Source organism: Tinamus guttatus, unplaced genomic scaffold (assembly GCF_059628265.1).
Source record: "Tinamus guttatus ecotype Peru unplaced genomic scaffold, ASM5962826v1 Tinamus_guttatus_pri_ptg000710l, whole genome shotgun sequence".
NCBI classification, from domain to species: domain Eukaryota; kingdom Metazoa; phylum Chordata; class Aves; order Tinamiformes; family Tinamidae; genus Tinamus; species Tinamus guttatus.
Genome location: NW_028289244.1, coordinates 3,759,294 through 3,783,229, shown reverse-complemented (window position 1 = coordinate 3,783,229; position 23,936 = coordinate 3,759,294).

The window sequence follows — 23,936 nt, the reverse complement described above, 5'->3', positions numbered from 1 at the left end:
GCTTTAACATGTTGCTGTTTCTTGCTCTGTTGGAGACGTCGGGAGGGAGCAGTTGGTTGCGCCAAATACTTGGCCTTTAACACAGCAAATGTGCGACTGCCTCACTGAGGTACCGGGGCCTCGGCCAGGGGTGCGAGTTGGCCCCTTGAGTCCCCTCTTGAGCCGGGTGCAGCACAAGTAGGAAAAACTCCCATGGGAAAGGACCCTGCTGAACTTCGTTGTTTTCATAGAAATATTCCATTTTCCAAGACTATTTTTATCTAAAACTCTGATCAAAAGGGGCTGATTGAGAAACTTGAGCTTCCCTTTTGGTAGGTGTTTTTATGGCATTCCTGCACAGTGCACTGGGTTTTTGTCAATGATGTCTAAGTGGGCTGTTGTACGAACTAATCCTAAATAAAAACCAAAAGGTTTCTCATGCGAGAACAATTGCAGATAACAAGGACCGAGGTACCATAAGGCTTCTTCTCTTCCTCTTTATGAAATAGTAATGCTGAAACTTGATTTGTAGTGACTTAAGGCTCACTTAGTTCAGGCCTCCTTCCTCACTGCTTTAGAAGCTGATCTGATACTGTAGGAGCTTAAATGTAACCCTTGGAGGAAGAAAAGGGAGTTTTGAACTTTGACAACCACATTATTTTTGTCCAAATCTGCGGTACTATCTTAGAACTGAATTAGGATAAATGCTGTGGAGCTGCAATCAGTGGGTCTCTTGACAGTTTGTTTCTGCCACTGTCACTTCAACCGAGTGTCTTGTTCTATTTTGGGGGCTCAGTCGTTGCTTCCTTCTGATTTTAATCAACATAATTTATTTTAAAAATTTAGTTAAGAAAAGCTGAAGCTTGTGCTACTAAATTTGCTAGATGCCAGTGTGGCATGTGGCTTGACATGGATGCTGGCTGTCACTGCTGGTTGTTTCTGCGGTTGTTTTTCCAAACCAGACAGGCTGGCTTTGCCTCACAGCCCCAAGTCTGGGAAAACGGGGCTGGATCAGGCTTCTGTGGCAGGCTGAGATTTTTTTTTTTTAATATTTTTTAATTATATTTTATTTTGGCGCAACTGAAAGGGGGGAGCGTAGGAAGAGGGTGAATGTGGCTTGTTCCTCTGGCCAGGAAATAGCTCTCTGCTGCTTCTACTGGTGGTGGAGGCCTTGCTCTGTGATCAGTGCTATAAACCCAGTGATTTAGGCACTTACCTGACATTTGCTCCATAAATAATCTGGTGTAATAGGTGCCCCAGCCGAGTGAGCAGCGACGATATTGGGGCTTTTGGTTATGGAGGCTCCAAGCGGCTTTGGGCCACGGTGGCCACGAGCCCTTTCCTCACAGCAAAGGATCTTTAGGGCTAGTCAGTGCTGTCTTGCCTGGCTCGGAGCAGATCATTTCCCAGCCCTGCACTTTCCCAGGGAGCAATAGCAGTTTGGTGCAACTCATAAGAGCCACTCACCTTGTTAAACGTTGCCCCAACAATGTGTTACGCAGCTTTACATTTCGCAGGGCAGAGACAATATCTTTTTATGACACGAGCTGATATATTTGCAAAAGACAGACTTGAGTGTGTGGGTCCTGCCTGCTAGGGAGACCCAGCTGCCTAGAGGGGCTTTGATGGTCCCCGTTGCAGCAGCGCTGCTGCTCATGCATCTGTCAGCAATCTTTGCTGGCTCTATATCCTGGCTCCCAAGTGATTTATATATATATAGATATATATATTTTCTTTGAAATCTTACTGCTTTTGGTGCTGAGCAGGCAGTATAATGTTTGAGCATTTGGCCCTCCAGTCAGAGCAGTGAAATCGGGTGTCTTGTAAAGGCCCCGTGGAAGGAGTGGAGGGCAGGGAGAGCCCCAGCTCATGGGTTGCGATGCTGAGGAGGAAACTCCGTGGGATTACGAAGCCAGTAGAGCTGCTGTGTTTTGGTGATGGGAATTCCCTTTGCCAAAAAAAAGGTCAGAGATGAGCACGTTTCCTAGGTGATGCAGGGCAGAGAGGATAAACTATTGAAAAGGAGAAGGGTGTCTGGGAGGGTGTTGTGTAGTCAGGGGTGGGACCCCCTTCTATCCCAGAAGATGGAAATAAGGTGAACCTGGGCTTTAAAAAAGCACTGTCTAGTTAAGCTCTCCATGCAGTATGATGCATTGACCAGGAGTAAAACTGTCCTGTTCAGCTGAGGCCTTTTTGAGGAAGGGGATTCTTGCATACCACGAGCAATAGGAGCAGATATTGGTGTGTGTTGACCCAAAGCTGTTTTCAAGAAATGTGCAAACACCAGAGAAAGCGCAGAGCCATGGGAGGAGGATATGGGGAGAAGAGCAAGTGGGGCGCTTAATGGTCAGAGGGAGCTGAAGGAGGAAGAAGAAATGGCTGCGGGTGAAGAATAAATCGTAGCTGCTGTTTACAGCTCCCGTGTGAGTCAGCAGTGAGCTGAAAGGTCAGCTCTCCGCACAGGAAAACGATGCTCTTTGGCATCCCGTTGCAGTCCTGAGAGCAAATCAGATGGTTGAAGATGAGTTTGGATTTTTTTAATTATTATTTTTAATCAGTGATTTCTGTTTATTTTGCTTTTCTCTGAGTGTAGGTAGGTAACACAAGGTGGCCCCGGTATCATTGTCCTCATACGATGCTCTGCTTATTTGGGGACTGGCTGCAAGGTTCAGGACAGCTGCAAGCAGCCTTTTTTTTTTTTTCTGTTATTGTTTTTGTTTTTTGTTTCAAGAAATTAAAGGAGGATGAACTCAATGGCACACAATGTTCCCAAAGGATGCAACTTAAGCAGTTTCTGCAAAGAATAGTTCTTGCTCTAATCCTCGGGCAGCGAGAGTAGGCTTGTAGCACGGAGGGGTCATAAACGCCTGTAGAACGTCTCTATTTTCATGACTTTGCAAGCCCCCTCCTGGCTTTACCCTCCCTGGTTTCTGTGCAGAAGCTGCTCTTGCATTTGATATGCTCCTGATGATGGTCATGCAGGGAGGCTTTGCTGTTTAAAACACGATAATTGGAACCACTGAAGGTAGCGAGTTAGAAAATAGTGGATCTGTTTCCCTGCAGCAGGGCTGGGGCTGCTTGTCTGCAGGGGAAGCTGCTGCAGTAGTTCATGTCCATGTTCTCTTGAAGAAGCAAGTTTAATTCTCAATCCAAGTATTTCAATAAAAGCAATAGGCATTGGAGTCTTTAAAGAAACTTGCATTTTTAAACCTCTCCCCAGGACACCTAAACCTGGGGCAGCTGCTATTTGCAATGTCTCTTACTTGGCCCGTTTCCAGGGCTCTTGCACTGCTGCTGGGTTCGGCTGCTCCTCTGACCCTGCTGTTCAGCTGGGCTGGTTCAGAGAGAAACTACAGAAAACCAACCTTGAAAACCAAACGAGTCTGGCTGTCTGCAGAGCATGATGGCCAGCAAACCTCAGTCCCTTCTGCGTGTGCTCGTGGGCTTTGGTGCATCTGGGTGCTCTGAGGCCAGGCAGACGTGGGGGAGAAGCGCTCGCTGTTCCCACGCCGTGGAGAGAGAAGCATCAGGTGGGGGAATTTCCCTTGTGCAATCACAGCAATGCAAAATTCCTGCATGCCACTGGATTCCCAAAATACTCCCTTCTGACCCTAGAATACCTCTTCCTCCTTAAGGAAAGGTGAAGTCAGCAGATGCTAAGCAGTTGCGTGGTGCAGGTTGCCCAAGGTGTGTGCTTGCAAGTGTGTTATTTATTAGTGCTTTCTTGACAGCTGTTAGTTCTGCAGCTATTAATAGCTGTGCGTGAGGCTTGCTTAGCTGGCTGGTGCTTTTAATTATGAGATGCTTCGAAGCTGAGTTGCCTCACTTGGTGTACGGGGGGATTTCAGAAGCGAGTCCAGTCATCTGCCCGCTTGATTTATGCAAGCTGAAAATGTCCGTGGTCTGAAATAGCACGCTGAGACACTCGGGCTTTCCTGGAAGCTTGTAGCTCTGGATGATTAAAATCTTGGTGGCCTCTTCACCCTGGGACTTTGAGGTGGGAAGAGCCTCTACTGTTGGTTTTTCCTTGATGGTCCTTCAAGCTGGAGAAGGACCAGCTGTTTTTGTTGCTGTAAACTTTTAAGTGCTCAAACCTTCTTTTCTCCTCTTGACCTCAAAACCTTCTCTGCGCTGGTTGTGCCTGTAGTTGCACCAGGCGGGTGGGTTAAACCATGTGCTGAAACATCCCTGGGAGAAAACCCTGGAGGTGCCGCGAGGCCAAGCTCTTCTGCCCGGTGCTCGGGGCCATTCCAATGAGCTGTGTGTTGTTTGCTTGTCTGTGTTGCTGCACAAATTGTAAATATTTATAATCTGACTTGGAAAAACACATTTGCCAGTGCAATGCACGACTTGCAACTCAATTAATCTGATGGACATGGGTTTAATCCAGAGAGCTGTTACTGGGGGTTTTTCCCCTCAAGTTTGTATATGTTAGCCCGAGTTTCTGGGAAAGCAGGTCCCTGCTCTAGGAAGGGGACAGGATGCTAGAAATACTGGCAAATTGCATCTGCTGGTGACCTGATCCCCTGCCCCTTGAGTAGGGGAAGATCTCCAAGTTACTTATAAAGCTCTTCTCTTCAAGTTGCTTTTTCTCCCCTCTTCAAACTTCAGAGTTTCTCCAAAGGCAGCTGGCGCAAGCGTAGGACATGGGCTGCTTCCCGATCCCTCTGTATCCACCAAAGCCCATCCCAGCTTTGAGGCTACCAGAACTGCTCCCCTGCACAGAGCTGGGGACATGAGTCCCTTTCCGGGAGACCCTCATGCCAAGAAAGCACCTGCAGGTCTCCCTTCCAACCCTTTGCTTGGGCTTCTCCCAGCTTGAGTTGGGAGCTCGGCCTAGAGGTTGCTCCCAACCTCAACCATTCTGTGACTCTTGGCATTTGCCTAAAGATAATGTTTTCTTATTCCCATGAAGGCAAACTGAAGCATTCCCACATGCTAAATGCACTTTTGGCCACTTCTGCTTTTTCTGAGGAAAGCCTGTGCTTGGGTGAAATTCCCTTGAAATGGCAAACAAGGGCTTTGTTTTATGAAATCTGCATTTAAAGAGTACATGTATGTGCCATTTGGTCACCAGCTGAGTGGTTTAAAAGCCAAAGACCCTCTTTGACTTCCTAAGTTTTCAACTCGTGTGGCACCTACCGAGACTGCTGTAGCAAAGAGAAGTTTTCCAGTAATAATAATTTCATTAAAAGGATAAAAATAGGTATGAGTCAGAGTAGGATTAAACACATGGGGCAATGTCAGCTTTTCAGCTACGTTGATTATTTGGAAGCTGATGGATGGTTTTTCATAACACATTCATATTCTTTTGTAGGTTTAAGAAGTGGAAAGCTATTGCTCTGATTAAAATACCAGGCATCTACTTTATTTAAATCAAAATTAATTCATTTTGACTTAATTTCCTTTCTTTGTCAGTGAGCAACTTAGGCAAACTTTCTATTTGGAAAAGATGGAAGATTGTAGCCAGAGCTCTGCAGTCAGAGTTGAGGTATGAGGAATCAGAAGGAAAAATGGAAACTTTAGGGTATATTTGCAAGGAATGGAACTCCTGTCTTCAGTTTTGGATTTGCAATCATTTGCTTGCATGAAATAGAACTTGTAAGCGATGCATGGAGTTTTGTCTGAGGACCCTTCTTGTATCTCCTGGAACACTTGCCCTCACATCCCAGGGAACCGGTTCCTGACCCGCTCTGATGCAGTGAGCCGATGCATGGTTGGCAATGGGGGTTCTCCCAAGCTTGTGTTCCCAGAGACTTTAATTTCATTTTCCCTCCCTCCCAGCATCCCGGGACACCTTTGCGCTGGGGGTAGCGGGCAATTCCCCCTTCCCAAACCCTGCACTGGGCACAGGCTGTGATTACTCAGCAGAAAGCAGGGGAGTGACTCAGCACCTGCCCCATGTCCTGGCTGTGTGCAGGGGCCGGGGCTCTGGTTCCTGTTTGCTCAACATCAAGACCTGTTCTTCATGTGAAGAGAATTTCTACCTTCCAGTTGCCTCTTTTTAATGCCTATTTCTTATGTATTTTTGTCAACTAGTAAACATCAAAGCTGTCCTACCCAGGAAAAACAAGGGAGATAGGGAATAGCAATTGTTTCAAATTAGATCCTAATGGGGTGCAGATGTGGAGCTGGGCTTGCTGGAAGTTCTTTGAAACTGCAGATGGCTGGTGGTTCAGGGGTAAGAAAAGGGTTGGGAGGTTTTCTTGGTTTCGTTTTTCTTTCCCGTGCTATTTGCATGACATGTTAGATTAAGGCTAAATGTAAATGAAGAAGTAATAGCCTGCTTGGGTCTCTGTTCTTGCAAAAACAGTACATGCGTAGTTAGGTTATTGGACAAAACAGTGTTTTTCTTTCTTTTATTTTTAAGCAACTTGGACACAAATTGCATACAAATCCATGATTTCTTTTTGCATTTAATACTGTTTTGGGCAGGGGGTGAACAGAGGAGCGCAGGGGGCTTTGAAGCGTGCAGAGAGACCCTAACCGACTACAAATATTTTGGATTTTCTTCCGCTCAACCTTAAAAAGTGATCAGATGTAACCAAGATTGTATTATTGCATTTTAATGGAGCTGGCACAAATTGTCATATTGCGAATGCACATGGCTTTCTCCGCTTCGTTAAACTTGGTAAAAATGTAAAATCTGTTTTCTCCCATCAGTTCATGCGTTTTACTGCTCTCTGGGGTGAATCTCAATAAATAGCTGGGCACCAGATCAAAGGGCCATCTTCAGAGGGATTGTTCGTAGCTGCTCGTGTTCTCGGGACGGGCTGATGGTGCGCGTAGGACGACGCTTGGGCCCGATGCCGCACGCCTGGTGCGTGCGAGCGCTTCTTTAAAACACACAGCGTTTTGGTGACTTTTTCCAGCCTGAATGTGAGCTTGTTAGGGGTTTTGGGCCCTAAATCCTCTTGAAACCCACTCTGTGATGTTCTCTGAAGCCACTGGGGGTGCTTCTAGCTGCTCTTCCACCTTAGCAGAGGGATGGTGGCCTCTGTACCCTTCAGTAGCATCCTGCTGGTGCTGGCCCTGGACCAGTCCACCCTTTTGGAGAAGGGCAACCAAGAAGCTCCCTCACCCTCAAGCACCCAGGAGCTGTGTAATGGCCGGCAGGGTGCTGAGCAGGTCTGGGAAGTGAAGTTGCCTGCAAATAACAGGTCAGGTGGGTTTGTGCATCTGAAAGCCCTTTCCTTTTTGAAAAGGGGTTGGGGAAGATCCACCAAAGGTTGTTCTGCTGGCCAGGGGCTCACTGCAGTCTGCAGAGAAAGAAGTGAGAAGGCACGTGGTTTGGGTACTGTGATGGATGTGCCAGAAGTCTATCCCATGTTGTGTTCTCTAGGAAATGTGGTTGTCAGAATGGAGATCATACTTGACAGTTTTATGTAGCAGGATAAAATGCATGTAATGGAAGACCCCAAAAAGAATAGTGAGGTTATGGGTAAAGAAGGTAACTTGGAAACGCTTGTAATGGAGCGTTGGCCTTTTGAGTTAAGGCAAAGCACTTCAAGATATCCCGATGAAAAGTTAATTCCAAGTGAAGCTTTTATTTTGTGATGACATGCCATTTAAAAGTCTGTTACAAGAGCAGTTTGCATCAAAGTGTCAATTTGCGGCTAAATCTTTAGTTTCAAATGGGTGTTTTGATGAGTAGGTTCAACCCACAAATTGGAAGAAGACTTTTTTTAACCAGTTAAGGAGCCAGATTCTGGAACAATTTGCCAACTGGGACAGTCTCCAGCTAGACAATGTTTAATCCTCTCCAAGAGGGGCTTCATCATCCACTTGCTTCCCCATTCGTGTCTGTTCTTGTGTTGGTGTGATGATGGGGGCGGGTGTATATATATATATATTTAAACGGTCTCCATCTGGCATCAGTCATCCTGTACTAAAGGAAGCTGCTCTGAGCTGTCTTCTCGTGTATCTCCTGTTTTGAGGAAGCTCCCTAACCTCCAACCTCCAAAATGCCTCCCAAACGAAGGGAGTGAGTGCCCAGGGCGGGCTGTGTTGCCCTGAGGTTTGGGGAGGAGAAGCTGCGGATGGGAAAGCCCCGACCCCCTGGTCCACCTTTGAAGCAGGGGGCAGGTGAGACCCACGTGTCCCTTTGAAGCTGGCCAGAGCATCTGGGAGCTGATGCGATGTCCGACACGGGTGTTAGGATCCCAGGGCTCGTGTGACTCGGTCGGCTCCCGCATCCTTGCAGAATAACCCGGGGAGCAGCAGAAGGGCAGAGGATGCTGCAGTATCAGGTTTTGGGCTGTCTCTTGGCAAGCACCTTGTGATGGAAAAGGGATCTAGGGTTAAGGGTGGAGGTTAAATGGACTTTATCCCTTTTTTTTTTTTTTTTTTTTTTCTTTTAAACTTAAGTTGCTTGCTTGTTAACGTCTGTATTTTGTCCTGATGGTAAATTACAGTCAAAGCCACTTTTAGAGGGGGATCTTGCAAGTAATTAGTTGATGCTTGCTAGGGTTTTTGAAGAAAAGAGCTGTAGGTGCCATGTAATTTGCAGGAGGTATCTGCAAACAGGACAGGCGGTAGGTACTAGGCTCGTGTTTATCCCTGGCTTCCTCCCACTCTGCCTCCCCTGGAGTTAAGTTTTTCATGGTTTTCCATAGGATTATGCAGTTGCGTGGGAGCAACAGAGCCGTAATCTCAGCACTGGATAACAGTTGTCCAACACCTGGCCAAGATTACAGATTATAGACTTTTAAGGTCAGAGAGAGTTATTAGGGTCATTAAATCTGTGTTCCACAGCCAGGCTGCAGGATTTCTTCAGAAAACCTAGATTAGATACCCTTTCTAAAAGAGGGTTTAATCTCTGTTTTAAGTTTCCAGGCAGCAGCAGCTCATCCATCAGGGGCTCAGCTAGCGCAGCGGCGCTGGGTAGGCGGTCGAGCCTCTGCGTTTGGGCTGGGAGCAGCACCCAGGCTTGGCATTCCTACCCGGAGCTTCTCTGGAACGCTCAGACTTCTGGAGCCTGCTCGACTGAGCCGGACTAGAAACGGGAATTGGCTTTTTCCCTTGTGTGGCTGCACAGGACCAGCTTTGCTGTTCGTGTTGTGCTCAGTTGCTGAGTGGGCTTTTGGGCTGAAACGTTTTCATTTTTTGGGGAAATTTATCTGGTGCTGTCTCTTAAGTCTTCTTACTCCTTAGTTATTTGTTCCCCTCTCCCATGGAAGAGGAGTGTGGCAGGAGGGAAAGGCTGGATGTGAGGAAAAGAAGGTGCAAAAGCAACAAACCCGGCTTTGTACTTCATGTTCTTCAGTGAAAGCTCAATCAGCCCTCGATGAGAAACGCGAGACACTCAGGATACGGAGGGCGCAGAGCTTCCAATGGACACCAGCAGCTTTATTAACAGATAAACTGCGTCTGTGCATCACCTACTACTTTAACATAAGATTTTATGAGGGGTTGAAGGATATCTGAGCAGAGGAGATGAGCTCCTGCTGTAAGTGGTTGCTGAGGAGCGCCGGGGAGGTGAGGCCGAAGCTGCGAGCGCTGATGAGCGGCTCGCAGGGCAGCGTGGTGGGACAGGCCTGGAGAAGCGAGTTAAGAAAAATCCAGGTGGTGGGACATGGGAACCATTGAGCAGGCATTAACGGTTAATGAGGCGTTTTCCAACTGGTGAAAAGCTGGAGAATGCTGTTTAAGGGCATGGAAATCTTCCTTTGTTGCCTTTTGTTTCCAAGAACTTTCCTTAGGAGAATTTGTGTTGCTGCAAGCTAAATGGGGGTTGAATTTCTTTTGTTTCTGCTTCTCTGAACCTCCTTAAACTGGTTCTAAAGAACTTTCTTTTACTGCTCAGCCTGTGTTTAAGATAATCTCCTTTGCAATGGTCTTAGAGGCTTCTCCCAGTCTTGCCAGCAGGCAGAACTCCTGTGTGTCCCCTTGCTTTGGGTTTTGCCCACTTTGTTGTGGTCGTTGGTGTGTTGGCATTGGTTCAGTTTTCCCAAACAACAAGATGTTACTTGACTGGTATCTTGTCAAGGAGAAGAGCTTGAAGATGGAATTGTCTTCCAGGCCTTTGTTGTCATGCAAAGAATGATGCCCCTTCAGAAAGGGTGAAGAAAATTGGATTATTTTCTCTCAAATTGGAGAAGAATCCATGTTTCTGACTTGAAACCTGCTGCTTTTTGCTTTGCTGGTGCTAGTTAGACCTTGTATGTAGCCTAGGCTTGACCTTGCACCAAGAGCTAGGCTGTGATGGATAAAAAGTGGCAAATCATAATTCTGCACAGACCTGTTTCCAGTAGAATTTACTTGTAAGTGATTTTACCCCTGAGAGATGACTTGAAAACTGGATGCGTTGTTCATGCAGATGGCCAGGCAAACAGCTGGTACCCAGGAAAGCTCTGACAAGCCAAATGCAAGGAGGAGACCTGGTCATGTTATGAGCTCTGGTAGACTTGTTTTAAAGGGCTAATCAGAAAATTAATTGTATTTGTTTGGAAGCTAATTTGGAAAGCATTAGAAAAGATGAAGTCCTACAGAGTGGCAAAACTGAACGTGCTGCTCCAATCTTATTACCCTCAGCAGCCAGTGTGTCTTGGCGGGTTATTAAGCTCGCTATGAGCTGGTGGCTTTCCTGGTGGCCCACAACTGCTTCTGACAACAACAACTTTCCCTCGAAGTTCCTGCTCCCTCCTCATGGAGGGATGGTTTTCTCCAACATTCTTCAGGGACCACCTCTGTTAAAGCTGCTCCTGGTGGTCCCGGTGCCTCTTTCCCGAAGCTCTCCCTGCCTCTGAAGGTTTGCCAGCCCTCCAGGCAAGGAAAGATGCTCCTGCTCTGGGCTCCCTGGCAGGCCAGGGGAACAGCACAAGTTGTTCCCATCCTGGTTTTCATCTCCATGCCAGTGATGGTAAAACCGCTTTTCCATTTGTCTTGGGATCAGATTCCTATCTCTTCCTAAACCAGGGTGAGTTTGGCAATCGTATGGCATTTCCTCTCCTCACCCGTGTTTCTAGTTAAAAGATGGAAAATTCTATATTAGAGTTTTTGATGTGTTCTACGTAAAAACAGTTTGATCTGTGCGGTGCATCAATGCTCCACTGCAAAGGATGCACTTTATAGTCCTTTGTGGTGACTCCGTGTTGGTCTGGGTGAGCCTGGCCTGGAGATGGTGCTCTGGCCGCCTCCTGCCTCTTGTGGTGCTGCTGTTGGGTGCCAAGAGAAGGTGTTCTGTGTGCTCCTTCCTGGGGAAAAGACTTAAGGGGGGGAAAAAAGCTGAAGGAAGGGCAGGGGGTGCTGAAATGGTTCGTGCTTTCCCGCTGCGCTGGTGCGATACTTGCTCCAGCCATCGCTCTTGGGTGCCCTGGAACACAGGGCATGAGGGCTGTTGGAAGAATGAGTATCAGTTATATAGTAACCTCATGATTGTGTAATTGCATTTTTTTGTTTTTCAGTTTGTCAAGGAAAGACTTAGATTTTTTTTCAATAATAGAATCATCAAATCCCCCAATTTAAACTTCTAGTAAAAGTTTATACACATCTTTACCGTTTAAGCTGTTTAGTTCCCTGCTGCATTTTGCATTTCGGTCTCTCTTTCTCCAAACTTCCTTCCCCAGCTCTCTGAGGACAGGAATGGTGGTCTCTGGGAAGTGTGTGTGTGTTTGCTTGTTTTAACATAATTCCTGGACCTGCAACTTGGAGGGCAAAATGATCATTGTAACATGGATCTTGGAAAAACAAGGGTGACTGCTAATGTATGTTTAAAAACTGAAGCATTACTAGTGTTTGGGCTTGAATTTTAGCTCTAGTGACTGGCACAGCTTCTTGCTGGTGAAATACCAGCTTTGAGCATCCTAGATGTGGGCCATGGTGTGACCCAGCATGTGGGCGATCCCTTTCCCTGGACTTTGTATCCATGGAAAAAATGAGCGTGGCTCAGGAGGCGCTGCCTTGGGATCATTATTTATTTATTTTTCCTTTTTCCTGTTGGTTTCTCCAGGCCCTTATCTCTGCAGTCAGGGCAGGAAACGGGGGGTCTGCAAGGCCAGCAGTGCTGGGGTCAGACTGCTGGAAAAGCCACCATGCCTTTGCCTGCATTTGGAGTGACTTTGGAGAGGGTTTTTTTCCTTAGCCTGGCTAAGAAATAAATGTTTGGGTCAGGAACGTGACTGTGCTGAGGGCTGGAGTGAGCTGCTGTGTTTTATATAGGAGCTGTAAAGATGCTGCAGGAAATAAAGTTCATTGAGCCATTGAAAGCCGGTAGGAATTACCTTTGCAGCTGTGTGGCCGTGTCGCTCGGTTTATCCATCAGTTGTCCCCCAAAAATGCAAGGGGCTTTCCAGATCTTTGCTCGAGACATACTCTGGAGGCCTCCTCTTGCTCCATTGGGGTGCTGAAAAATCAAAACTAAGGGTTTTTTATGTTATTTCTAACACTTTCTCCCCAGATTTCTGTATAAGCTTTCTGGAGTTGAGCAGCATGGCTGGCATGGGCTTGTTAGCAACTGCTTGGAAGATTCCCTGTTACTCATGGTATGATATGAGGGAAGAATTGACTCTGAGCCACTTTTTTCTGCCTTTTCCCTCCTTTTTTTGATAGGACTGTTATCCATCCCTTAAACCACTGGGTTTAAGAATGGGCTGAGAAGAGCCATTTGCTGCTTTTGTGATTAACTTGCTGATGCCTTGCAGCTGTCCTGCCAAAACAGCAGGGACAAAAAAACCTAAAACCATGCTCTGAAAAAAGGTGCTTGGTGTTTTGCTTTTTTCTGGTGCAAATAGTAACTGGAATAGTGGGAAAAATATTTTTCTGTTGTTGTTCTCCCTTCCCCTCATTCCTGGTGCAAGGTGGGTGCTGCTCCTGCTGTAGGTGCTGATGGATTGAGCCCTGGGTTGTTTTACCTTGTGGATGTTTTTGCCTTGCATGACAAAAGTTTCATTGCTCCATGCCTGCTTTGCCTATCTTCTCTCTGGCTTTTATTACTTAAGTTCTGTAGGTTGTTTTTTTTTTTTTTCCTGTTCCTTTCTTTTTTTCTTGTTAGGATTTTATATTGTGTGGTTTAAAAATGCTGCAGGTCTGTAGTATGCTATTTTTGGACATTGCAAGTAAGCAAACATTTGTAAAAACATGAACTTAAGGATTAATAAAAGTAGTTTGGGCTGTTCCTATGAAACCTGAAATTTCTTTGTCTTGGGGGAAGATTTTTCTCCAAGCTACAAGCGGGCCAACTCCCATAGACTTAGAGGCAGAATAAGAGGCATTTCTGCCTTATGGAGCATCCTCTTAATAGGATGTGTCTTGACCTCCCGAGTTTATGTAGATTGAACTCTAATTGTATAGAATTTTTACTGCTTAACTTGATTATAAAGCACTAAAAGGGCAACTGAAAAAATAATATTGTGGAAAAGATTGGCTTGTGGCCTTGTACTGAATGTTTCTTAAAGTAATAGAAGTTTATTGTATGTGTAAAGCACCGTGCTCTCCTGGGCACTGCATGGATGGTCATCCAGTGTGTGCCCGATTCCCATCCGGGCTGGACTTCCCGGGAGATGGAGGGTACCACGTGCTGTTGCTGCCCAGTCTCCATCTCCAGTTGAGAGCCCCTTTCTTTGCCAGACTCCTGTTTCCAGCTCTTCCTCGTTTCCTTGCTGCAGCCAGGGCACAAAAGCCAGAAAACGCAGCTTTTCACCAATTAGATTATAATGGATTGTCAACATTTGTAAAAGCTGCTTTCTGTTTGCATTTGCAAAGAAATTCTATACGCTCTGCTTTCAGATGTGTGGTTCTAAAGTCACCACAGAGTAAACATGAATTCTGCATTACCTCAGTTGGTCAGTGCTGCAACTTTGAAGAAAAACAAGTCATCTTCAGCACAAGCAGTGCAGTGCTGGTGCCAGCTCTGCTGTCGTGGAATTCTTACATTTGCAAACGAGCACCTTCGTAGTTGGGAGGAGCTGCAGGTAGGCTTTGGCAAAGCCTCTTCCTCATTCCCACCTTTCCCACTCATAAATCTCCGTGTAGCCATTGAAATTCACTGAAAGATTTGGCTGCTGGGACACAGAGAAGGCTACCATCTCAATCATGTTTTTGTTTTGTTCCTGTTGTGGTTTAGGCTTTTATCTTCTGAATTTTGCTGTCTCTGGGCCAAGGATTGGCTTTACATGCTGTGCTGTGCTGGCCTTGCATGGCTGGGATGTGCCAAGACAATAATGCATACAGGTGCTAAGACCATAACATATAGTGTTGCCAGTGAGGGTAACATTAGTCTGGCAAGACTGCTTAGCTTCCAAAGAGGGAATGAATTTGTGAGAGGTGGCAGCACTCAGCTGCTCCCTTCCCAAAAGCGCGGAGTTGTGCAAGACCCAAGCAAAGCAGACCCGTGCTCTGCCCCTTCCTCATCAGTGGGTGCACGTGGCTTTTGAGGATGAGCAACGTGGAGCCTGTTCTTCAGCTGCAGAGTCCCTGGCACAGTCGCGCTGTAGCTGCCACCGCTGCTTAGCGGTGCCTGGGCCCGGCTCCGATGTCCCGGCTGCTGAAGCCGCTCTCCGCTGCGGATTTCGTGCCTAAGGAGCCAGCAGGCATTCCAGGGAGGTCAGGAAGGAAGGGAGATTTGCTTTACGTAACCATTTACCATCTCAGAGTCTAGTGATACTTCCTTGCCGCTAACTGATCTCCTTGTGCTAGGCGGCTTTTTAAGAATGAAACGGGCACCTGGGGCAGCTCTCGGCTTTAGAAGATATTTTAAGCGTTTAGTGCTGTGTGTGTAGTTTCTGGTCTAGGTAATGGTGTGCCAGGGAACCAGAGTCCATGGAGGGACCTATTACAAGTGTACAGGGAAGAAGTTGGGCGAATAATTAATAAATGTAAAATATTTTTATTTTGCAAAGTCCTTGTTGCTGCCCCTTTGACTCTGTGCCAGGTTTGAGTGTGTGGAGAGCAGGGATGACCCCTGAGTTTTGTAGCTGTCACTCTCCAGCCCCTTGAAGGGACAGCTTCATTAACCGCTGAGGACTTTACGTGTTAGTAGAAGATGCAAGCGCAAGATGACCTTAAATTCTGGGCTGGACCTTTGCCTGTTATGGTACTTGTTCTAACCCTTCTTATTTTACTTTTTTCCCCAAGTATCTAGAGGAGTTGTGAGCTGGGAGCCCCTGCGCCAGGACGCAGCGATGCTTTGACATGTGCGGCTGCCAACAGCGAAGGAAAAGCCTCGTGCTTTGATGTAGAGCCCGGTGCGTGTGGCAGCGTAACGTCACCCGGGAGCAGGTGCTCGGGGGTTATCTGGGGCTCTGCCGCGCTCTACGCGGGGTGTTCGGTGGCCGTTTTAGGCAGGATAAGGGCCTGGTGCTGCAGGTGCTCCTGCACCCGCACTGCTTGGGCTTCCCTTGCATCCACGCAAACTGCAGCTCGGTTGTAGCTGTCTTCTCCCCGTCAGTTGCAGGAGAGGGACAGCTCGTAGTTCTCTAGCAGTTTCCCTCAGGTTTTAACACCATCCCCTTCCGAACAGGGCTGCTGGACCGTGCAGCTGAAGCCTTGCCTGGGTGGTACCAGCAAACGCCGGAACGTTTCTGTTCTGCGGCGAACTTCAAAGAGGGCCAAGGCAGAAGAACAAGCCTTGGAGAAGATAAAAACAGACATGCTGGCTATCCAGGATGCTGTAAAGTGTTTATTGCTCTTTTTGCTTGGGAAGATCTTCATAATGCTCCCAGACCTGAACTGGAGGCTGTAAAATCTTTAAAGGAATCTGTACCATTGCACGTTCTCTCTATACTTGGATTTCATAAGCAGTGTAAACATGGAGTTTTACCAGGCTCTGGTCTTGGAGGGAGGCTCTTAGATACACAAATAAGAGCAGGAAGATTATTAGTGCTCTTCCCAATTTCTTACTCCCTTGCATGTTTTGTTTACCACTTGGATTTCACAGACCCATATATTTCCCCGATGATTATCCAAAGGGAAATCACAGTAATTAGGGAGGTTTTGATATGTACTAACATGCTTGTGTGTCTCCATAAAAGAGAAAATGATGGCAGAGCTTGGATTTGGGGTCAAATAGTGTTGTAAACCTTTGTCTGATGGTTGCTGCCTTGAAGCTGGCTTCTACAAAGCTGCCAGTGAAGTAGAGGAGTAACAGGGGCCCCCTTTGAGTTATGTCCCTAATGAGCATCGCTAGGTTATCAGAGTACTGCTAGTTATCTGAAGGCTAGACATTTGATGAAAATATATATACTTAAATATATAAGGGGGAAAAAGTAGAATTATTTTGATATGCACTCAGTTTCTTACGACTCTGGTTCTAATGGAGAACTTGGTTTAAGTATCTGGTTTAAAAGCTTCTGCGGATAGGCCCTGTGTTAATTTTTGTAGCAGGAATATGATTGCTTTGAAGTGTGTTTGTTCTCATCCCCTTCTGGAGATCAGGCCTGTGAACTTGGAGAGAGCTGGAAATCTCGAAGCTTTCAGGTTTTATCTTGGTAAAGTATGGAAAGTAAAGGTTTGAGATGTTTTTCTTATGTGGAACACCACTTCTGTGGTGTAAGGTGGAGATTTGTAACAGGATGGGTGAAAGATGAGTGTTTTCTCCTTGGAAATCAGAAGGGAGAAAAAGAAACTTCTCAGAAGCTCTGAGTATTCTCAGAGGGCAAGGATTATTTGAGTAGTAATCAAATTGCATACATCTAAGCCACAGCTACGATGGACTGTTGGTCATAATTTAAAATCACTGCAAGATTATCTAAGTAGTATGAGGGCAAAAATATTTTGGTTTGAGTGTTCTCATTTTTTAGTATTTATAAATGCATATTGATAGATACAGAAATAATCTGACCAGAGTCACAGCCACGTAGACAGGAGCAAAACACAAGTTTATGAACAGGTCAAGGTAGGCTGTGTTAAAATAGTCTGTCCTTCAGTAAAGTCTGTTTGTCAGCAAACTTTGGAGAAAATGTTTCTTTGGGGATGTTCTTTGGGTCATCTCTTTTCATTTAAAAAGTAGTAGTGAATTTTCTGGTTAGAATCAGGCTTTCAGATTTTTCAGCTTTGTCTGTAGACCAGATTCCCTTGAGGTTATGGTTTTAAACACATGCTGTAAACCAACCAGATGTGAAGCCTCTTCTTGATTTCATTAGCATTCAGATTGAGTCTGAAGATTCATGGGGGGCTTTTTGATAGCACCCTACACATGCTCTCTCCGGAGAAGAAGGTTTTATGTCTTAAATTCAAGTAGTTGCTTATGAAATTTCCTTATTTTAATAAAGCACAGCATAATGGGACAAGTATTTGTTGTCCTTGTGACAAAGGAACTGATTTGGTTTGCCTGCTTTGTAAAGGTGAGTCATCTTTTATGAAAATAAGAAACTTGCCAGTGCTAGAACCACAACGGTAAGATAGCTGGAGGTATTTGAGTCTTTGGCTTCTAAAACTGTAAATGAGTATAGAGAGGGGAAAAAAAAATTAAACTTAACCACATACAGATTATAGCGTTAGAATAAATTGTCAATGATAGTTATAGCAGCAGCATTCATGTGTTCATCAGCAAGAAAATGCATTTGATCCTTAAGGTGCTACATTAAACTTGTTCCTGAAGTTAATGCTAGTAGTTAGGTAAGGTATGGGCAGATGCTAAGCTGAATTCATCGGCACACATGTGCCGTGTTCACCGTGGCTCTCTGGGTCTGAATTTACTGGTTGAAGCTTGTGATGAGAAGGCGGCCCTTTGAGGACAACTAACTGTTTCACTTTGGCACTGAGAGAAATTGTGATGGTTCTTTTCCTTCGGCTGTAGCAGTCGGGATGACCGGCCTCAATGGAGACCTCTACACTGTAGACCAGTTAGATCAGGTGAGAGATCCCACCCTCGAATCTTTATCAAACATACTGGAATAATTTAGCTTTGCTTTTAGGCTTTCTATCATAATACAGTGCCAAGAAGAGTCAACTCTCTTCAATTTACTCAAGAATTTAGTTGTGATAACTTCTTGCAGATAGAAACATGTGAACACATTTCATAATTTCCTTTACAGTTGTGCGCATCCATCTATGCAAATATACAGGCTGTTTGAATTACTTAATGCTGGAGTTCTTGGAAAATGTAATGTGCTGTGTAAATGCAAAGTATCAACGATACAGTCCTACGATTAATAAGGCCTTTTATTAAATAAATGTGGGCTCTTGCCAAAATTCCAGGGAGACTTGTGGTAGAACATGTGTACTTAACAGGTCAGAATGTGAAAGTAATAACACACATTCTCAAATAGAAAACACATGTATTTGTTTTTAAACTTGGATATATTATTTTAAATTCTTAATACCCTCACCCTTCTTTGATTAAAGGGCCATAGACTAAGTGGGGTTTTGTAAGAGCTTTTCTAACAGATGTTCACTGCTGAGAACATTTTAGACTGAAGACAGAACAGATGAAAATCTGTGGAGGAAAATATAATATTGATCTCTAAATCTGGCAGACTGTGGGAAATAATGAGCGGAGCTGCCTTCTTGGGCAGGTTGTGCTTCATCCTGACCGGGAAGCTGCAGGCTCTCCATGCAGCAGTAGCATGTGGAGCACGAGAGAGAAAAGGGGAAACCTGATTTTAGTCTTATTTAATACTCTGATCATGCAGAGTAGTGAGTCTTGTTCATCCCAGTGAACAGCCTTAAAGTCTGCAATTATTAGACAGGCTTATTTCTGGCCATTTCATCTGCATTGTTCAAGGTATGTTGCTCATGTTGATGAGTGTCTTGTCATCGAGGCATTCCTTATCAATTTTAGGTAAAATACCTGATTTTGCTCAATTTATGACAGTTATTACCAAGATAAATATGGTAGGCAAAAGAAACAGTGCTTGAGGGGTGGAAAAAATTGAGCTCTAATTTTCAAGGCTCAGCTATGAATAGTTATATTTTATTACAAAATCCCATGAGAGAAGTTGGTCTGTGAGCTGATCAGGGAAATAAATTGCATTAGATGCTTTAAATCTTGGGATTTGAGAGAGAGAGAGTGTCTTTGCCATTAAATAGTTTTACTGTAGGAATCTATTTCATAGTAGCTTTGAGGTGGGAGGACGGGACAAGAACTGGCACTCTCTGGGTAAGGCATTTGTGTTAGGCTTAAAAGTACAAGGCAAATGTGCCAGACTTGCAAGCTGCTCACAACAAAGTTGGTGTTTTGATGATTGCAAAGGAATCTGAGATCCAAATCTGTTCTGGGACAACTACTGATAACATCAGTAAACACAGGAATAACCAGATAAAAAGAAGAAGAAAAAAAGCTAAAAAACACAGATGAGCTTTAGTGCTGCTTAATAAAGAAAAACAAAGTCATTTCAGATGGACTGAAGTCTTGCTGTTTTGCTGGCCCACCAGTGTGGGTTTCTAGCATCTAGCTATACCTTGTTCCTTATCAGAAAGGCCCCAAAGCAAATGGCCAAGCTCTGGCCCAGCTGGCTGCAGCATTTATACCCGAGTGCAACTGCTCCCCAAAGGGATGATTATCATGAGCTGGATTAATAAACTATAGCCTGGAGAAAGGTGTTGATTTGGGATTGGGAAGTCTGCTGCTGCAAGTTAATTTTTCATGTTAAACTGCAGAGTAGTTGTTAAAATCAGATAGCACCAAATATTGTTCTTGCTAAAATAAGGTATCTGATGATATTTTCTGTCTGTGTTTAAACTCTTCCCTCCTCCCCTATTTATCTATGTCTTTAACTGTTAAACCAGCAGGCTAAAACAATCCACCTCCTCTAATTTTCTAGTCATCTTTAGACTTAAAATTTTACTGCAATATATTTTGAATATAAAGCTGGTTTCTGATCCTGCAAGGTCTTGGCATAACTTCTAAAAAATATATTTATATCTTTGCTGTGCTTATTATCTTGATGCTGTGATGTGGCTATATTTATCTCCTTGTTCCTATACTTTCTTGCTATTTTTAAATATTAATGGACAATGTGTTTAGGAGAAACTTCTGGTGTTTTTTCCTTTTGCATTGAAGTTTTTGTTGTGCTACCAGCACTGGAGCTGTGTAGGGGGCATGTTGGGAACCAGTGCTTCTGCTTCATCTGATACGGGGCGAATCTGCCTTTGTTTTCTATTATGTGAATTTGTCAAAGGCAGGAGGACAGTCTTTGTTTCACTCGGTTAACTTTATTTTACTGCAAACTGAGGCTGGAAATAAGAGAATGTGGTTTGGGGAGAAGGAAATTATCAGATTTAGGGTAGCGAGGGGTTTCTGCTTGGGAGGCAGTGGCCCTGCTGTTCACCCGCTGCTGAAAAATGGTGACATCTATCAATCCATCAAAGCGCGGCGCAGCAAGGTAAACAACGACGGTCAACAGGGACATCTGGCTCCCATAAATTAATTGGCCATTTACACAGCGCGGGCCGTTTGCATGTAAAAGCAGCCTTTCCTGCGAGCGCCGTCATACGCTTTTGATTCTCCTGGTTCACCCGTGAGTTAGGTCGGCTTGTTTTAGTCAGCTGGCTTTAATTTATTTTACTTTGTCACTCTCGAAATGAAGAGGAACTGAGCAGTCATGAATCATCTGACACTGACACTGTCTTTTGATCCTCTGGGGTCTTGCTTATATTTTCTCTTATAATAAGAAACTCTAGAAGAGGAGCTGATGGGGCTGTCTGCACGAAGCTCCCCTTCTCGAGAAGGCCGTTTTCCTGCCGCCACCAGTAATGGATGATGCCCCAGGCTAAGGAGGCTTCTGTCTTTCCAAAAACCTTCCCAGAAGGCTCCAAATGTGCGAGCACAGGGGGTTCCCAGCCCCAATGGTTGCTTTGGGGGTGACTCCTCGGCTCCCCAGGACATTCTTTCCCTCAGGCGGTCACGGAGGGTGCAGGGGCTGGGCTTCTGGAGCGCGGCCGTTGGGATGGACGAGGCCCTGGCCTGTGTCCAATGGGAAGAGTGAAGCGAGCTCCATCCAGTGCGAGGCAGGATTTGTGTTCCTGCTGAGTGTGCCCCAGAGGTGTTGTCCTGCTCGGCTCGCATGCCTTCTGCAGGGTTAGGAGAAGTTTGCCCCTCAGGGTTGCTCTCTGGCTTCACCCATGGAATAGTGTTGCCTCCTCCTCCTTCCTCCAAAAAAAAAAAAAAAAAAAAAAAAAGTGCTACTGATGTGTTGTTTTAGCTTGAACATGCTAACCCCTGCTGCCATGCGTAGCACTGAGGGTCATCTTCTAAATTTCTGAGTCTTGGTTGAGTTGTAGCTTCTTCTCCTCCACATTTAGGTGAACTCCACATGGCCCTGTTTTTTTTGGAAGTGTAGTGGAGCTGGACAGGTTTTGGGAATCCATGCTGGGGTGGGTGGCCAGCGGAAGACAGACAAGCTCCCACTGGATCTTGGTGCCCATGTGCTTGCCAGGGAGCAGGAGCAGAGCGTGGTATATTTGAGTGTTTCTGTGGTGTTTTCTGAAACCAAGACTCCCTCCCCACCTATCCTTGCCCTGAGAGCAGCTGAAATGAATATAGTGGTCCTTGGTGGGTTGGGTTTGTACTGTGTTATCTTGTCCTACCTGTAACGAAGCCTTCTCGAGATGTTGATAGTGTGATGGACAGAACAACGATGGCTTCCTGTGTGGTGTGGAAGTACTGCTGAAGTTCTAAAGGAGAAGCTAATGGGACTACATTTATTGACTTGATCGATCCATAATCACTGGCATGAGGAGACACTAATCTTAGGAAAATAACTGCCTCATGGGATTTTGCTTGGCAAAACTTGCCGTGACAAAAGCACAGCGTGACTGCCGTCATCTTGAAGTGAAGGCAAAGTTAAATGGAGATAAAACTTTTCTCCCCTTTTTTCCTCCTTGAACAGCAGAAGTTCAGCAGTACGGGGGCTTGCTGGACTTCAGTGCTGTGTCTAGAATGTGATTGCTTTCAGTAGGGGAAGGGAATGGCTGTAAGAGTCAATGATGAGTTTCATGCTCCCTTCATCTTCTTTGGTTAAAAGGGTGGGGGGCTCTGTAGTGGAAAGTCTTCAGAGATCAATCCTGGGAAGAGATGACAGGGGACGTGAGGCATCTTTCAACACGATCTGTCTGCCTCTCTCCTTCCTCCCTCTCCAGCACTTTCCGGGAAGAAAATGCTTTTAAATCTAGGATGGCTTTCCAAGATTATTTATTTTGTGAGGACCTTGTGCTGTCAGGCCGCTGCATTGGTAAATAGAGCCGTGTGTGATCCGGTGAGCGTGTTGAAAGAGTTCTTCCTCTTGTTTTTCTCCACCTACTCGTTTATTCAACTTTGACTTCTCTTTTGTCTCGAGGTATGGGTTGAATTCATGTATCTCCTTTCTGTGGATTATCAGGAACTTTGTGTGTCCACTGGGTTGATGAGGTCCACACTTGGGTGTCTGCACCCAAACCTCATCTCTTGGGACTTGCCAGCTTTCCTTAGAATAAAGCAGACTTTCTGAAACTGCAAGGCAGCAATGGCAAAATGAAAGAGCAGTCCTAGGGGGTTGACAGCAGGTTTTGAATTTGATTTACTTCTAAAGCCCAGAGCAGTTGAGAGCTTCCATTCGTTCATCCAAAAGTTACCTGCGGAAGGAACAGTGTAAGTCTGTGTGGCTAAATATCAATTCCCTTGGTGTGTTTCTTCTTGTATTTCATCAATAACAGATACATATTCTAATAAATACTTCTGTAGTGACACTTAACAATACACTTTACCATGAATAAGCGGAAACATGTCTGTAAGCTTTAAGCAGTTCTTTTGTTAGGGTTGGCTTGAATATTTGAATCTAAGTCCAGTACTGTAAAATGTAATGAGCATCTTGGATATATAATCTTGGGCTATTTTTTTTGCTTAACTATAGCTGTTTTTTTCTAGTACTCCCAATTTAAATAATCAAACTGATATGGCTTGCATTTCCTAAGCAGAGAAGTTGGTGGATGACATGTGTTGATAGGAAGAGGCTAAAGCAGAAAATGCCTACTTTGATGGATTGAGATGCAGCTTGCAGATTTTCCTCATTTAGCTTCTGATAAAAGTCTTTCCAGGTTTTACAGGGCATTCTTAGTCTTGTTTCCCATTATTTTGTTTTGGTAGAGGGGCTATAACTTAATTGAGGAGCTGGAGTTTAATTTATTATGGGTAACTCTCTTAAAATCCCCTTTCATATACAGATGGGCTTTAGCACTTCGAAGTGACTGGTGGATAGAGCGATCTATTTATTTTTGTTACTGCTTGATAGAGAAGAATTTTTCCCCGGGGATGTAGTACTGCACAATTGACCTATTGCATTAAATAAATTCCCCACTTTCCTTTGGAGTAAGCAAGGCGGTCTATTCCCAGAGCAATTAGACATGTGTGCCCCTTCGCCTTGTTGATTCATACCACATTGATCCCCAGTCTGCAGAGCCACGATGGAATTCACCTCGCCGTTTTGCATGGGAATGAGGGGCTTTGGGCTGGGCGGGGGCGGTACGATCCGTTTGAACTATCCCGGCCGTTCCCATTGCCCGGAGCTGCCTTGACACATCCATCTTCAGGAGCAGGCTTGGGAATCCTGGCCTGTGGTTGCTGTTTGATGGGTTGTAAAGGGCTGCTCTGTAAATAAGATGTAAAATGATAACCGTGGCCTGGGGACTTTGGATTTGACTGAAACATAAGTGTGGGATGGCACACGGTAGGCTCGGTCTATCCTCAGCGGGCAGGGATACAACACAGTCTCTTAAGCTAGCCCAGACTATTGCTTTCCAGGCAGCTTTTGCAGCCCCAGTGTGGGGTATCTAGGTTCATGTTTAGTCCTTTCACTTGGCATCTACAAATCTTGCAGAATTGGCCCCCTTGAAATGGGAATACCCCAAATCCTCCCCGAACAACTTTGTTGGGGCTCTCCTCTCCATTCCAGCTCTGTCCAAAACAGAGCAGCATTTGCTCGGTAACCAGACTGATTAAAGCATCTCTAATGCTAATTCTCAGCCCTGTTCCAGATTTCCTTTCTAGATTCTTACAAACTGATCTTTGCAGGAGTTTATCTTGACATCATCTAAAGGCCTGATGT